Source organism: Hesperophylax consimilis, chromosome 3 (genome assembly GCF_061612785.1).
Source record: "Hesperophylax consimilis isolate HC1 chromosome 3, BYU_Hcon_1.0, whole genome shotgun sequence".
NCBI classification, from domain to species: domain Eukaryota; kingdom Metazoa; phylum Arthropoda; class Insecta; order Trichoptera; family Limnephilidae; genus Hesperophylax; species Hesperophylax consimilis.
In genome coordinates, this window is record NC_142838.1 from 43,255,420 (window position 1) to 43,273,981 (window position 18,562).

At 31.8% G+C, this 18,562-nt stretch overlaps 1 long non-coding RNA gene across 1 annotated transcript; it reads left to right on the top strand.

The window, feature by feature from the left end:
- Nucleotides 1–12,720: 12,720 nt before the first annotated feature.
- Nucleotides 12,721–14,777, top strand: LOC149425563 (uncharacterized). Its single transcript, XR_016305691.1, has 4 exons — nucleotides 12,721–12,848; nucleotides 13,922–14,052; nucleotides 14,426–14,511; nucleotides 14,647–14,777. It is a non-coding gene; the product is annotated as an uncharacterized LOC149425563 (long non-coding RNA).
- The last annotated feature ends 3,785 nt before the right edge of the window (nucleotides 14,778–18,562 follow it).

Consider the following 18,562-nt stretch of genomic DNA (forward strand, 5'->3'; position numbering starts at 1 on the left):
TTTCGCGGCGATACTTCTCGCGGCGGTCCTGTGTGTGCATACAATAAGTACAGCTGTGATTGTCGCTGTGGATAAATTATCATTTTATCTTTATGACTACTATGTACTATTATCACACCGCTCTTGCGCTTATTAATGTAATAACCACATGTAACATAATTCGTGATGCTACGAATATAATATTCTGTTTGTACAAATTCGAAAATGAATAATGATTGAACGGTTTTGTGTTCTTGTTTTGTTTATTTTGTTTGACCTACGCGAGTAAATCGAACCCACAGAATTAAATCAAGTAATTAAATATTTTAATTAAGGTTTAAAGAATATGTTTATTTAGGTGTCAATTTTGACTGCTTTTTCAAGTGGGATATACAAATAAATAAAGTTTGTGCACGACTGATCAATTGTAAGTAGATTGTATAAACTATTTTTTTGTTCCAATCTGCACACTTCGAATAATTTATTTATCTCTAGCTGAATCTTATAAGGTATGGAATAACAGCTTGGGGATTTTCCTGTAAAACTAAAATCCACCATGTTCAATCCGTGCAAAATTCATTGGTTAAATTATTAGCTGAAAAAATTTATACAAAGAAAGGCTTAGTATTCCATACTTCTATCAGAGTCTCAAAATTCTTTCAATGAGAGCAATTCTGTGGAAAAAATTTATATTTCAGCACATAAATAACACCATGAAAATATCTGGAGTCGGTGAATTATTTTTCCATTTGATCTCTGGTGAGTTGACATGTTGTTCTTGTATTGTTTTGTATTTATTTTGCTTATATAATGCGCTTGCATAATGTTGATTGACTAGATGATCATTTGTGGAAAAGTGTGTGGAAGGGTTTAGTTTTTCCTATGTGGAAGATTCAACCCGGACATAAAGTCGGAAGTTTAAAAACTAATAAATAATACGGTGGTGCGTCTCTGGACACTCCGGTTCGATGACATCTAGAACTGGGATTTAACATAACCCCACATAGGAGGCCCTGAAGAAAATGATTTCCCTCATGTCGTCTTTGAGGATGCTGTGTGGAGGGTCTTTTTAGGGAAAGGAAGGAAAGGTAGTTCCGGGAATGAAAAAGGTACGAGGGGTGGGTAGGAATCTGGGAGTCAGTATGTCCAGTGTCCAGGAGTGATACATGAATCCATCCCTCCCACTGCAATGCAAGGCGATGGGTCGAGAGAGTCCGAATGAAGAGGTCAAAAAGTGTCACCCTCAACCGGCCTAACGCGATCCCACCTGTCTCTCAGTTGGTGGGCAGATGTATCCGCCGTCAAGACCTGGACAAACATCACCTCGTGAACTCAGGCACCCCTTCTAAGTCACTAAACGAAACTGATTGTGGGAACGATTCATGAAAATGGTAACGTAGGTATTTAATAAATTAATAATTCTGTTCTTAGAATTTTTGACTGATGTAAATTTCAATTTAGTAACGGAGTTCATTCGAAAGGTAAATTCTGACCGTCTTTTGAAAGGCAATGATCCCGAGGCAAATAAATTGTTTTATAAACACTTTATCAGTAAATGCTTCACATTAGTGTATAATTTAATATTTTTACGGTTTATGGTTTTATATTGTTCCGATTCGGAAATTAACTACGTACACAAGCGATTTAAATTTACTTTCATATGGAATACTAGGTAAATGCCATTAAAAAGTAATAAAATAACACACTGCTTTAAAGACCAATAAAAGATTAAATAAAGCAATACCATGCAGGTGACGTAATATGCTTCAGTGACAAATTGGGATGTGTGCGAAAAGCATTCCATTGGTTTTCCTTAAAAAAAATGTACATTGAATCTGAAACTGTTTACGAATCAACTCTTAAAATAGACCGTAAGTACTTTAAACGCAACGAAATGAAATAGTGTTTGCTGGAATTGGGTGGGCGTATGTATAGTTGCATGTGTAGGAACGAACAAGGTATGGAAGGAAGGAAAACAGGATGATCAATCACTTACCACTGTATGTCTGTAAAGAGCACACAACACAATCACAATATAGTGAGTTCCACAGCGACACCTCGAGATAAATATCGCCACAATGAAACGAACGCAATCGAATTGGCACGCTGAATAAACTAAGAAAACTTAGTGGTTGTGAACTGTTGTTTGTTCGTTGGCGGAACGATTACAACAAAGGAAGCAAATACTTGGGGGTGTGACATCATATATTAAATGAAGAACACACTTTTACACCTCTTTTAATGAATCAATACACTACATCAGTGCTCCGCAACCTTTTCTCACCAACGACATACCAAAATTCTTCCTAGAATTCCGTGGCACACCAAAAGCTAAAGTATATAGGTATTAAAATGATACACAAATTTTACAATATTTTTTTGTTTTTGATTTGAAAAGTATACATAAATATAACATATTTATTTTTACGCAATCTTAATAATTATTAAAAAATAATAATAAATTAATGTGATACCTGCTCTTGTTTTAATGAACACACAAGTTTTAAATTCGGCTCGATTTTTAACCCGAAGTTCTTGGTCAAGACCTTTTAAGCATGTCCGCTAAAAGCGTTGAAAAACTTTGCTCGCATAAATATGTCGTTGAAAATGGAAGTAGTGTTAAGATTGCTTTGTCGGAAATGTATATTTAATATAGTCTTCGTCGTACTTTCTTTTCACTTTCTTCTTTGGTTTTTTTGTAAAACTTGTGCTGAAAAATCATCATCAGACGGATCTTTTCCAGATAAAAATTATCCATATTTAAAGGGGTATACAACTAAATATGTATCACAGGAAGAACGCTAACCACACACAATTAATAGTAATTATCGTTAATGGTAGAAACTTGTTTACTTAATTTTGTGTTGTAAAAATAATGACAGACGAGTGAACGTGATCATAACGTGATGTAACGCGTGCAAATGCGGTATAACGCATGCGCATGGGCATGAGTCTTCAGCGACGCGCATAAGGGTCATTTTTCTTTGTGTACGACTAATTTGGTGCGGCCATAGTGTGTACAACGCGCAGTTTTCAACAATTGGCACCACTTTTTAAGTCACCTATACCGGGGTGGGACAGGGTGGGTGTAACCTTCAATTGGCACCAGGCGCTGGAGGAACATTGAAAAATTATTTAGTTATAATAATTATTCTGTACTACATTTTGAAAAATAGACAATATTATGAAAAATAATTTGTCATTGTGTATTAAATACCTAATGAAATATTGTAAAATGTCAAATACGTTGAATTTGACCGCAGCACACTTCTATCCGGCTCACGGCACATAAGTGTGCCACGGCACACCGGTTGCGGAGCACTGCACTACATGACAGCTAACCAGGTTTCGGTTAGCTCAAGCTTTGTCGGGGTTTATAATTTAACTAATCATCATAACATACAGACACATATATTTAAATGCATAAATATAATTTAGATGCATAAATATTTTTTTAAATATGATATTTTTTTTTAATTAGCTCCACACAGTTTCCCTCAGGGTCTATGTCATTTTTCGGGATGTTGTGTGGAGGGTATTTTTTGAGGAAAGGAAGAGTAGGAAGTTTTGGGAAGGTAGAGGGTATGAGGGTTGGGTAGGAATCTAGGGATCAGTGTGTCCAGGAGTGACGGACATATGAATATATCCCTCCCACTGCGGCGCAAGGCGATGGGTCGAGTTACCAGCTGGAGAGGTCAAAAGGTCTCCCCAAAGGTCTTTTTTTTATATTAAGAGAGGAAGATCTAGGAAGAAAAAAGGTATGAAGAGAGCACGCGAAGTGCCCTACGACAGAGGTGTTGGTTATCACTTGGAGTGCCCTTTTCCATTTAAATCTCTTTCTCTCATCTTATGATTATAAAATAATAATAAGACGAGAGAAAGAGATATATAATATGTAGCTTGAGATAAGCGAGACCTGGTGGGCTGTCATTTGTTATTTCAATAAAAGTGGCGAGTTATAAATCGAGTTTATTTTTATTTTAATATTCAATATAATCTATCATCTATCTATCAATAAATCATCATCATAAATCATCTATTATAAATAAAAATGTTCGTTTGTTCAAAATCGCCGAAAAATCTTCACCGATCGCAAATTTTGACACAACGCCAACGTTGCATTCGAATATTCGAGTGTTTTTATATACCTGTATTTTATAGATGTCTCCTGTGACAGGTAAAGGCTTTCTTTTTTGAAAAAAAAAAAACATATGTTGAACAAACAAACTTAAAAAAAAAAATAGCGCCATCTTTTGGACGTATACTCAACAACCGTTATTTTTTTCTATCTGCACATACAGTCTGAGACACAGCAATGCGTAGTGGAGTGCAGATAGTTATTTAATAAATTATTTCTTAACATGATAAAACAGCGACGAGAGATGAAAATTCTTCAAAAAATTCTCTCTAATTGAAAATCATTCTTTTGTAAATTTTATAACACAGTTTTATCTAAAAACTAGGCTAATTTCTTATTCCACGAATTGTTTACCGAAAACAAATAATATTGTTTAAGAGTTGTACCTAAAATTAGCTTTTAACCTGTTACATACCACGCTATAAGCGCGCTAGCTTATCGCTCGCCTTACATTTCCATTGGGAGTGTATGGCGAGCGATACGCTGAAATAGGCCAAGTCATCTGTGTCGCCTACCTTATAGTGTTACCTTATCTTGGATTCGACTTAACAAGTCATAAATCATTTCCCGCCGTTACATTAATTACGTACTAATAATAATGTAGCAGGCATTTTGTTTACGTTATGTTTATCATGTAATTTCGATATATATACTAGTACGTACGGCAACAGGGGCGTGCCGAAAGACTTTTTATTTTAATTTCAAGACTTAAATTACAATAAATATATTTGTGTTTTTATTTCATTATTTTCATATTACATTAACACAATATCACTAGGTGTGAAACGCCTGTGTTCAGATGGCAGTTTACAAAGCTAGGTTTTTGTTTCCACAATATTATGAAAATGACAGATAAAATGAAATCAGTATTTTTTTATACAATTCAAGTATGCATGTAGAAAATTAGGACGAAGCGAGAATAATTTAAAAGTAATAAAATTTCAGTTTGACAAAAAGGCATAGTGAAAAATGATAAGAAAAAAACACGTTACACATTAGTCAAATGCAGATACATGTAGTACATATTAAATGTGGCACAAATATAAATATGTTATGAAATACTCCTAATGTTGCAACAAAATTACCAAGATCAATTGATCACCTCGAACTTGGGTCGGCAAACTGCGGCTCGGGAGTCGCATACGGCTCTTTGCATAAGCGTTTGCGCACGGAGAAAAATGAGTTTTGCGAATCTCTTCAAATTATTGGTATCTACCTATATATAAATATAAATATATTATCAAGGCTGACCATGTGTTCAGATATTTTAGGAATTTACTAAAAGTTTTTCATGAAACGGCCTGCAATTCAGTTTTTAACCAGATTACCAATAATTGGCCAGTGTTGTACTGTTACTGTACATTTGAGGCTCCCACCCCGGTATAAGTACATAACAAATGATTATTCCTTCAGGGTACACAACAGGACTCTAATTTTTTTATATTGATAAAAGAATCACAGACGTTGGGTGGGAATGCTCTCCTTGCTCTAATGGTATGTCAATGGATGACGCTCCGAGGAACTAGCGTTATTGATTCCTCCGGTTAGATGCACAGTCAGGAAACACGTCAAACGCACGCCCAGTTGTACCCAGTTGACGTTTGTAACACGAGATTTGGAACGATTTGCCGGCCTCTGTGTTTCCTCCCTCCTACAACATGGGTCATTTAAGAGATCCATGTTGTAGTTCACTCCATCCCTTTCACAAAAAGACCCTCCACACAGGATCCCCAAAGATAAAATAGGCCATGAAGGAAATTATTTTCCCTAGGACATACTGTGTTGACATACATAATATCTTAAAAATAGGTACATTTCCTTTACTTCCGACATACGAGGGAGCCTACAATACACTTATTTCAGTCATATAATAAATTGAGGAAGTGATTGGCTAGTGAGATCTGGTCTCTAAAGATAGATAAAGACATTTCATTTATCAATGGCGATCGCCCGCCGTTGCCCTGGCAGTGATTTGAGTACACTTCCTCAATTACCTTACCGCTCTGCAGCGAAGGTCGTCAATTGATGTGTGTCAATGATCTCTTTTCCACTTGTCAGTAATAAAGATGTGTAATAATGTAGAACACTCATATTACTCCACTTGTCAGTAATAAAGACGTGTAAAAATGTAGAACACTCATATTACTCCACTTGTCAGTAATAAAGATGTGTAATAATGTAGAACACTCATATTACTCCACTTGTCAGTAATAAAGACGTGTAAAAATGTAGAACACTCATATTACTCCACTTGTCAGTAATAAAGATGTGTAATAATGTAGAACACTCATATTACTCCACTTGTCAGTAATAAAGATGTGTAATAATGCACAACACTTTTAAAGATTTAATAATTAAGTAATATATTTACAACGCATGTTAGAAAGCCCCATTATTTACCAAAGTAAATTTTGATCGCAAATGAGTTAGTAATATTATGTATTTTATTGGAAAATGAATGACACTAGGTGAAATGCGGCTCTGCACCGATGGTAAAGACGATGCACGCGAGTAAATATAGTAAAGTTGGTATACGTGTTTTATCAGCAATGTTCTAAATATATCTATCTATATCTCCATTTAGTATTAGATAGGAAAAATCAAATGCAAGTAAATCTGTAGTTTGTTTAGATAGCTTACACTTCAAATGTTTGTTTATCTTGAGACACGAGCCAGTAGCCAATTGATTATGTATCGAATACCGTGAATGATTAAAAAAAGAAACAATTTATGCAATTATTTAAAAGTTCTTATTTGTGTGATTTTATTTTTAATTTGCAAACGAAAATGAAATAATAGAAAAAGTTTGTAAATGGTAAAATTACTCTTATTTACTTTACAAATTTCAACCGAAACAAAATGAAATGAAAATCGAAAGAAATATTTCTGCTGCGCCTATGTAAATTTCTGGAACGTCACTGATTGATTGAACCACTTATGTAAATTTCTGTTACGCCACTGATTGATTAAGCCACCTATGTAAATTTCTGGCACACCACTAATTGAATGAGCGACCTATATTAATTTCTTTTATGCCACTGAAAACTCATGGCGCGCGACTGATTCATTTTTTTTTTTTTTTTTATTGAATATACAAACACATTACAATAATTTACAAATGTAGATATTTCGAGGCTGATTGCGAAAAAATTAGAAATTTTTAACAAAAAATTGCCCAACTCAATTGAGAAATTATTTCTCGTGTTTGAGTTGGGGAGTGTTGTGAGTCATTATGGTTTATAGGTTGTAAAATTTCACTAGTTGATGTATCTAAAAATTAACAAATAGCTATAAAACTAGATGATAAATTTGATAACACTATATAATTAAGAAAATAAGAAATTTAATTACAAACTAAAAAATAAAAGATATAACTTAAATAATATAATAGTTATTAAACTTAGAAAAAATAAGATATAAAAATAAAAATGTACTTATTAGGTACGAAATAATAGTAGGTAGATACAGTACCTACTGGTAGTAAATTGTTCAAAGACCGAGCTGGCAATCTTCTATGAAATGGGTACTTAATAAAATGCAACAACAATAAACGCATATTAGCTCATATTAGGAAGCGGATAATATAACTTTAGAGGATATTTTTTTTTTTTAAATATTAAATTTTGTTTATATATATATATTTTTTTATTAATCATTAATCAATTTTCCTAAATTCATAACGTGAATTTAGGAAAATTTAATCAATAAAAATTACAAATGAGTCCATATAAACAATTATTTGAAAAATGTATCCAATGAAATTAAAACTTGTGATTACCGTTGGGTTTATTTAAAAGTTGTTTGATTTCTGATTTGAAAGTTTTGTAATTTTTTTCAGTTTTAATTTTATCCGGAAGGGCATTAAACAATTTTATACCTTGATAATTATAATGGTGTTGACAAGCACTAGTATTAAATTTAGGAATTTCTAAGTTACCACGTGATCTAGATCGGTTATTTATTTTTGTAGAAATTGTTGAATTGAAATGGTCTTTATGAATTTGTAATTGTGCATTCTTTTTAAAAATTTTGTTTGAGCTAAGAACCTTAAACGAGTCAAACAGCTCCGTGGTTGGAAATATCGATGGTTTTCTTGGGATGACTTTCAAAATTAACCTCTGAACCTTTTCTACAGGTGAAAGGTTAGTTTTGAAAGTCCCTCCCCAACCGATTATACCATATTGTAATATGGATTGGGCAAGAGAAAAATATATAATTTTAATCATATTATATGAAAGGATGTTTCTCAATCTAATGAATATATAAATAAGTTTTCTTACTCTGCTTGCCGTATTTTGGACTTGTTCGTTCCATTTTAAGTGTCTATCTACTATGATACCCAGATACTTTATACTAGTTTTGCATGTTATTGGTAAACAATTTACATTACCGCATTCTTTTTTATTTTCACATTGTGATGAATGGATTTTAATGGTAATATTGTTTTCAAAATTTTTTTCCTGCAAAGAGAATGGGATGAAATATGTTTTCTCGGTATTTAGTGAGAGACAATTTAGGTCGAACCATGTTTTGAGTATGTTTATATCGATATTGGCTATCCTCATTGTTTCCTCCAATGATTTTCATTTTGTGATAACTACAGTGTCGTCTGCGTAAGATATTATATCTCCAACAATGGGAAGAGTGAACATTTGATTTACATATATAATAAAAAGGATTGGACCGATGACAGTTCCTTGCGGTATGCCAAAAGATGAGGTTTTGGGTTCACTAAGGGTATTATTGATTTTGACATATTGGAATCTCTCTTTTAGGTAACTTTGGAACCATGATAGTACTATTCCGTCCAATCCAATTTGTTTTAGTTTCTCAGTGAGTTTAGAGTGTGATATGCTATCAAATGCTTTGCGGAGATCAATGAAGATTCCAAGACACTTTTCTCCATTATCTAATTTTTGCATTATTGTTGATGTCAATTTAGCAATCGCATCCTGTGTGCTGAGATTGTCCCTAAATCCAAACTGGTTTGGGCTCATTATCTTCTTATCTTTTATGTAGTTGTTGAGTTGTTTTTTAACAATTTTTTCATAGATTTTTGCTATATTTGATGTGAGTGCTATGGGACGATAGTTAGAAGTGTTTTTTCGTCACCAGTTTTAAAAACAGTGGTCACAATAGTCTTCTTATAATTGTTCGGGAATATGCCCTTCTTCAGACTAACATTTATTATATGAGCAATTGGTTTGCTAATTATCTCACGTACAGTTTTTAATGTTTTTACAGTTATGTTGTCGTAGCCAGGGCTCGCTGATCCTCGTAGACTTATTATAGCCACTTCTTTATCTATATATAGACTTATTATAGCGACTTCTTATCTTTATTTATTTCAACTTCTTTATCAGTTACTGAAGCAAATGTGTGGAAACCTTCTTCAAAAGTTGGGTTTAGCTCTGGTTGTTGAGTTTGTTTTTTGTCTAGGATAATATTACTAGCAAGATTAGCGCCGACATTAACAAAATAACCGTTATAGATATCACCACAAAGTTTTGGGTTTTTTTCTGTGTCAGTATTGATTCCTTGATGAGTAACTTCTTTTGGAAATTTTTGTTTTGTGCTTTTGTTGGTTATTGTTTTGATAATTTTACAGAACTCTTTGCTGTCTTGACCAGCATTTTTTAATTTATCACGAAAATACTTTTCTTTAGTAAGTCTAATTAAAAGCGTAAGTTTGTTTCGATATTTCTTGAAGAAAGTAGCGATTTTTTCGTCGTTAGGGAATTTTTTAGACTGGTGATAGTATTTTTCCTTATTTCTGATTGAAATCACTAATCCATGGATTATCCATGGTTTTATTAATCTGTGTTTAGATTTTGTTTAAGAAATAAGTATTTGTGTAGAAAGGTTTATGTGATTTAGGAAAACAGTTTCGAAATTCTCCATACAAGTATTTGGATTTTCCGATTCAATTATTGATGCCCAGGTTTCTATCTTAAGATTTGTTTCTATAGTTTTCATATTTAAATATTTTTTTTCTTGTTTTTTTGTCGGTTTTGTTGGGGTTGGTACTTTTTTGTCTATGTTGTTAACGAATATACAGGTGTAGTGGTCAGTTATGCTGGTTTTCCATAATATCGACATGTTTTTTTCTGTGTTATTTGAGTTGCACCATATGTGATCGATACAGGAAGGGATTTGTCCGCTGATATTTCGTGTTGCATAATTTATATATGATTTATAGTTTAGCGAAGTCATTACATTTATATAATCATCTTTCGTTTTGTACCCAGTGTCCGATATTAATGTTTATGTCACCAACAATAATATTAAAGGTACTTTTTTGACTCGATAATTTTTCGATTTCTATAATGAAATTTGTGGGATTCGATCCGTGCGTCCGGTAGATGGCAATAATATGGTACATAATGTCGTTCACTTTAACACTCAGTTGTAAACAGTTTGATAATTGCATTTTAATTTCTGTGACAGTGACATTGTTATATTTATTTAGAATGAACACCGCTATACCACTGGTTTTATTAATATAGGTAGTTGATGAAAAATATGTGTAATTTGGAATACTGTACAGTGTGTCAGCGTTATTTATATTTAAGTGCGCTTCTGTTAAAATAATGAGGTCCGGTAATGTTTCAAGAAGGTTTAGTGTTATTACAAACTCATCTAGGTTTTTTTTTAAACTTCGGATGTTTTGGTGCAGAACAATGAAAGCACTTGGGACTTTTTTTAGCAGATCTCTACAATGTTGTGAATCTTCGCAAATGTGCTGAGAAACATCTGTTAATTTTTCAATTTCCTCGCCTAGAAAATCATCCATCACTTATTCATAATCGATTCTCTGTTGAGCTATGATAACCATTCGTTTTCGGTAAGTACATTTTTCGCTATTCGCACTGTGTTCAGTATTGTTTTTTGTTCCGAATAAATTGTTGTTTTTGTCGCAGTTATTTGACTATATCTTTGGTTTTTTCGCATTCACTAAATTTGTGGTTTTTTGCACAGTGTATGCATCTAGGCTTATTCATTTTGTTCGGGCATTTTAGTGATGTATGTCCGAAACCAAGGCAGTGGTAACATTGCATTAAGGGATTGCAATCTTCTATGTGCGCTCGGACAAAACCAATATTGACCCTTTGTTTATCAAGTAATATCTTTCGGATTTGGCCTGTTGTTTCTATTATTACATTGCGCATTTGGTCACTTTTCTTGTTTTTTAATATTTTAGTTACTTTAATTGAATCATTTGGGGCATCACTTAGTTCACTGTTTTGCAACAAAAAGTCGTTAAGAAAATTATCTTCACTATACTCCCCTCCCACACCTTTAATGACCATGCACGGTCTCTTCTTTTTTAATTCTGTAGCAGATATTCCGTTTTTATTTTTATTTTTTTGAAGATCTATAATTTGTTCCTGGAAATTGTTTCTCTTTTGTTTCCATGTTTCTTCTAAGAGGTTTATGGTTAATTCGAGGTTATTTCGCACTTTCGAATCTTTTACGGTAGTTATATTTTTTAGGTCACTTTTAATGTTTTCGATTAATTTTAGCACGTCCATGATGTGTTAAAACTTGAGCAGCCGTGCACAAAATGCACGTCACTCCGGGTCAAACTATGTGACAATACTGAAAATTGTGTCACCTTTATAAATTTCTAGTACGCCACTGATTGATTGAGCGACCTATATTCATTTCTTGTATGTCACTGATAGATTAAGCCACATATTCAAATTTCTGGTACGCCACTGATTGATTGAGCGACCTATGTTATTTTTTTGTATGCCACTGTTTAATTGAGCCACCTATGTAAATTTCTGTTACGCCACTGATTGATTGAGCCACCTATGTTAATTTCTGGCACACCACTAATTGATTGAACGACCTATGTTAATTTCTTGTATGCCACTGATTGATTGAGCCACATATGTAAATGTCTGGCAGGCCACTGATTGATTGAGCGACCTATTAATTTCTTGTACGCCACTGATTGATTCAGCCACATATGTAAATTTCTGTTACTCCTCTGATTGATTGAGCCACCTATGTAAATGTATGTTACGCCACTGATTGATTGAGCCACCTATGTAATTTCTGGCACGCCACTGACTGATTGAGCCACCTATATAATTTCTGGCACGCCACTGACTGATTGAGCCACCTATGTAAATGTATGTTACGCCACTGAATGATTGAGCCACCTATATAATATCTGGCACGCCACTGACTTATTGAGCCACCTTTGTAAATCTACTTTAGATCTATAGATAACAATGTTCGATAATTCAGATCAGATAAGAATTTCTCTATTTACCTAACTGTTTATTGTAAAGGTTTTCAAGGTTTTACCACTGAAAAGTCGTTTGTTAAAATTGTATTTGCGTCACTATATCATATGTTCAACTGATCGTGTAATGTAATGACAAAGTCTAGTGTGTACCTACACGTGAATGTGAGTCTACGTATGGTCGAATTTATTAAGAGCGCGTAATCCCTTTATGTGTGTTGGATTCTTTTGTGCGACGAGAAGTCAGATTCAGTTGGGTGAACTCCGGCAGTGAAATACGAACTTCATGAGAGTCGGTAAATACCGCGTGAAAAGTTCAATTATAAACTAATGAATCAAAAGTTGGTGATTGTTTTCTTGTGGAATATCTTATAGCTTATTGATTTGTGTTTTGTGTCAAAGTTCTTGATGAATATTTTCTATAAATTGTTTTGATTTTGCAATTGGATTAGTGGCCGAAATTTTTTTTTCTTTGTAAGTACCTATTTATTAAATGTCTCGCCAAATTATTTCATTGAAAACATCGACGAGCGGATAACTGACAAAAATATCTAATGAAATGACAACTCAACACACCTTTAAAAATAGATATAAAGTCATGAAAGCCATAAAAAACTAATTAAATATACACACTTTTGGCTTGTAGCTTCCTCTTAATACAGCACATATTTATTGTATATAACTAAACTGCATCAGTAACAATTTAATGTGTTTATTGTGATAAATCAAAGATGTCCTCTGACCCGGTATAATTGTTTCTCTACACGTTGGTTAGGTTAGGTTAGGTTAGGTTTATAATATAAACATATTTTGTTAGTTTTTTAACAACACTTTTAATGACTTTATATCACTTTTATGTATTGAATTGTCATTTTGTTGAGTTATCACGGAACCATAAAATCACATTGCATTGTTTTATTTCATATTTAAAAAACACAATCAAGATTTGCATTTGGGCACGATTCCAAGTTTGGATAAATGTACAGAATAGAGGTCACGCTTAATACACACTTATGGTTTTAAAAATACTTCAGATACAGTCAGATAATATAATGAGAAGAAATTATTTCAATTTCTGAAAATAATACATTTTAATAGTTATTTCGTTAAAAATACAACCGATCTTTACTTGGCGGCCATTGTTATTGTCAATGTTTTAAGGTTAGTTTTTTATTCTCTTATTTTAGCCAAAATATGAAGCTATGACCCTAAAAAGGTTCTTAAGTTGTCAGTTTGGGTTTAATTAAAACAAAAATAAATAGAAAAACTAGCCTGAAAAACAATTTCAAATTATCATGTCAGAGTGTGAAGAAAAGACTTCAAATTATCAAATATTAGTTTTTTTTACGAAATAACTACAAAAATGCATTATTTTACTTTTTGGATATTGAAATACTGACTTCTCATTGTGATGTAACTCACGCACAGTGGTTTTTCTATTAAAAGTGGGTATTAACCGTAACCCTATTTTTTAAAAATATTTATCAAAGTTTGTTGTCGTTTGTTTGTAGTCGGATATTAAATTTTTTTAAATATTATTTTTTCAGGATACAAGAATATTCCCAAAACCACAAAGATAGGATAATGAAATGGAACAAAAAGACGAATCTGTGAAAGGAGGCGGAAAAGTGCCAAATCCACGGGAAAAAGCCAATTTATTCCAAGTTTTAACCTTATCGTGAGTTTTTACACGTTTTATCAAATTCTGTAATATTTCCTCAAGTTCTATTGAAATAATATTATATTAACTCTTTTTAAACTTAAAACGTTAGCAAAAATAAGTTCACTAACTTTTTTTCTAGAAACTTCAACCTGTTCAACTTCACCAAGGTAAAACTAGAAAAATAAACAAAAAATGCATTTGCTGATAAATTTTCAATTTTATTTCGTACTAACGACATCTTTGGATGTTTCATATAAATATTTTGTTTTATCTTTGGGAAGAGCTTTCCTTTGAGGTACCATGAAATTAACTAACACTGTTCTGTGTTTGAAATTTAGAAGTTTTTCATTATATTGATTGTGTTTTTGATCGAGCCTAAATTTTATAGATGGTCTCTTGGTATTTTCAACATTGGCCGAAAGAGGGCGCTAGAAGAATCAGATATTTTTGAACCTTTGAAAGAGCATGCATCAGGTAAAACATTTTTAATTTCATGAATTCATTATTCACAAATATTTCATGAAATTTTCATTTTTAATATTATCAAATTATCGATAAAATATCATAGGAAACAATAATTTTCTATTTTTTGCACGTTTATTTTTTTAGGAAATTTGGGAGGAAAATTTTCCGATGCTTGGAATAAGATGAAAAATAAAGACAATCCAAAATTATACAAATTACTTTTAACGTATTTTCGATGGGAAATTTTGATATTCTTTACGATTGCTTTGCTTAGAGAATGCATTGTTAGGTAAGTCCAACGCAATAAAATTTTCTCAATTTTACAAACCTTCGTCTAGTAATATAATAATAATCAGTGTGTTATTATAATCCTTTTTTTGTAACAAATAGAGATAATAATATTCTCACTGGGATCTTCCGTGCTGAGGATTTACTTTACACGTTATTAACATTTTGTGGTATGGATAATATGAAGTAATTATAACGATATTAAATAGTAAATTTTTATTTATTTTTATTTTTTTTATTTATTGTTTTTGTGTTTAATTCGTAGAACTCCATTTATTATTTTTTTTTAATTTAATTAAAATCAAATTCAATAATTTAATTATTAAGTTCTGCAAGTATTTTTTGGTTTTTGTTATTGTTACAGTTTGAAAATGGCCATTAAAGCCGAAACAGCTGTAACAATAACAAAAACCAAAAAATACTTGCAGAACTTAAATTATTAAATTTGATTTTAATTAAGTTATATAAAAAACACTATTATATATATAACACTATTTACTATACTATATATATATATATATATATATATATATATATATATATATATAGGTCCCACAACATTTATTGCGTCCGTGCGTAAATCCGTCTTTGGGCGTCCAGCACTTCTAGTTCTTTTTTTTAGATTGTTTTTGTGAATATTGCACTATGTTTTACTCACGATAATCGCTAATATCATATTTTTTTAATATTCATAATAATGCAGGTTTTGATGTTTATTACACTCTCATACATTTCTAGCGTCACGTACATACTCACGTCCGGGTGTATATTTTTTGTATATTGAAGGTTCCTTTTAATATAGGTTTCACGTCCGTTCACTCTAATTTAATTGTTACGTCTGCCGTATATTGCTGACTATTCTAATAAAGGTTTCACGTCCATACTGAATAATATATTCTTGCGTCCGAGTGTATATTATTTGTTTGTTACATGGCGTTTTAAAGGTCGATTTAATTTTTACTTCTTCCGTATATACGGCCCTTAAGACTCTTGGATTTGTTTTGAGAGTTTCAAAAGGTAAATTTAGGCCGTTGTTATGCCCCTTATATTATTAAACCCCTTAGGATTACATGACTTATTCTGATATGGGAGATATATTTCACCTTAAAAATAATCAATATAGATATTGTTTATTTTAATTCTTTTATATATCGAGACAAATAGACATCTATAATTTTTGCAAACTTTTCTTTATTTTGAATATCTACTTATGTGAGACTTCTTATCATTTTTACCAATGTATCTTATTTTATTATACGCTTTTGTTGTAACATTTTTTTTTCATTCTATTTTGTTTTCTCTATTGTTTTAATTTTGAAGAATTTATAATAACTGCGATACTCAACTATTAAACTAGAATAAAAACGTCTATTAGGTGTAATAAATAAATTAACAAATAAATAAACAACACAAAATATTTCTTACTTTTCTAGTGAAGTTTTCACGTTCATAGTGAATTAATTAATTAATTTCAGCATCTGTGGTTGCGATATAAGACTCTCGACTCGCAATCCGAAGCCCGTAATCTGACGGTCAAACCCGGCGTGCGCAAATAAATTTTTATTTTTTTGTGTTATTTCACAATCAATACATTAAACTTAATATAAAGTGTGTTTGCAGCACGTTCCAGAGTGAAATATACTCTCAGTATCGCCCTGGTGTGAGACCACCATTCCGAATGGAAACGTTATTTCTAAGCTTTTGCCGTGTTTGGTGATCAGATATAAATAGCCAGGTACTTTTCTACATTTATCTTCCCCATCTTCTTCCCCTCCCCAATACCTTCACCCTAGTACTCAGATTGGGGATGCCACAATCTCGCTGTTCCAGACGGGAGCGGTTGAGACTCTTGTGCGGTATATAAAAAATATATGTATATATATTTATGTTTTATTTTTTTGACATCCAGAAACACACCAGACCTGACAACAAACTGTCTATTGATAGTGAGAAGTTTTAATGAATATCTTGTTGCACCTTGTATACAAACGTACCTACTGGGAGCAGGCGTGCGACAATTTTTTTTACAACGATATCCTTAGTAAAAATGTATCATTTCATAACGCGCCAGTTCGCTCCATTGCAGAGGGCGGTCGGACATTTTTAGGTCGGGATATCAATTTACCGTCCACTGTTAACCATCTTACAAAAATGTCCACCCGCGCAAAGCGCTTTTTAGTTCTGAGTGCTAAGTGGCAACGTTGTAAATGAACTGAATGTTGCCAAATCTGGGGTTTTGCTTCACCAAGGACTCAAACAATACATAAAAATGTACAAATTCGCCAACGGCCATGGGGACGCAATACTATCGACGAAATGCGTGGACGCAGCACGGCCGTCGTTATGTATACAAAATAATATCTACTCGTGATTGGTCACGAGGATACAATACCATCGACGCAGAACTTCTGTCGTTACGTATTCAATATAATAATATCTGTTTTTATATTTAACTTAATTAGTTCAACCTCAAATTGCAATATTTTAATAAATGAGTTAAACTTATTAATACCATTAAGTTCAATGTAAAAATATTTTTTTATTTTTATTTCTTAACATCTTTAGTGTTACAATATTTACAACATAATATTAAATAATATTTAAATCACTTTTCTGATAAGTAAGATGCTTGTGCTTAGGAGAGGACAACAATATATTTTTACATATTTATATTGCAAATATTATTACAAAAACTATTAATAGCCTTACAAGAAAATACAATAAAAGTAATAAAAACAGGTTAGTTATAAATAATACCAAGGAATGATAAGCAGAAACATAATATGTGGAGTTTATTAAGCAGAATTGATTTGAAAGTACCTACACGGCACACACGCTCATGTAATCTAGTAAAATAAAAATGCTTGTCTTAGAAGAATATGTTCAACATATGTATAATAACATTCTCTCTGATTCTATCTTCAATGTAACCTTAATAAATATAAAAACTATATTAAAAATGTATTAAACGTGTACCAAACTGCATAAAATGTTATTATATTATGTAATGACATATATTATGTAGTATTACGTTATAATAATCTTCTGTTTTAATAATCTCCTGTTATAATAATCTCCAGTTAAAATAATCTCATGTTATAATAATCTCCCTCTTGAATAACGTTATATTTTTTACAAAATGAAACAATACTATGTTTTAAACCACTTTATATTTATTTTATACAATATTTGGATTCAATCCAAACCGGTCGACGAAATATAAATAAAAATAAAGTGGTTTAAAACAAAGTATTTGTTTCATTTTGTATAATGTCAAGCCACTAAGTGTTTGCTTTCTTCGATAAATTTATATTTTTTAGTTCTTGTAAGTATAGTTTTTAATTTTTTACATACATAATAGAATAGAATATTGCGGAAATCTGCAATTGGTTTCTCAGTTAGGTAAATTACACGTGTATAAATGAACCACATTGTAAACTGTTGATTTCCCTGAAATAAAATAAATAAATAAATAATTTAAAACAATAAGAAAATTTATTAGGTGGTATTAGAGAATTTTAAATTGTTTTTTTTTTGTAACTGTCATAATTTTCCTCAGATATATCCAGGAGTAATTTATTGAATAATTTTATACCGTTAAATAAATAATGATGTTTTGCTGTTGTAGTTCTAACTAGTGGTACGGTTAGTGCTCCAATATAAATAATTATTTAGCTTAAAATTAATTATGGAATATTATTTTTATCAAATAAATCTTTATGTAATTGTAGTTCTTAATGTACGAGTATTTTTGTCATAAATTTTTGTGAGA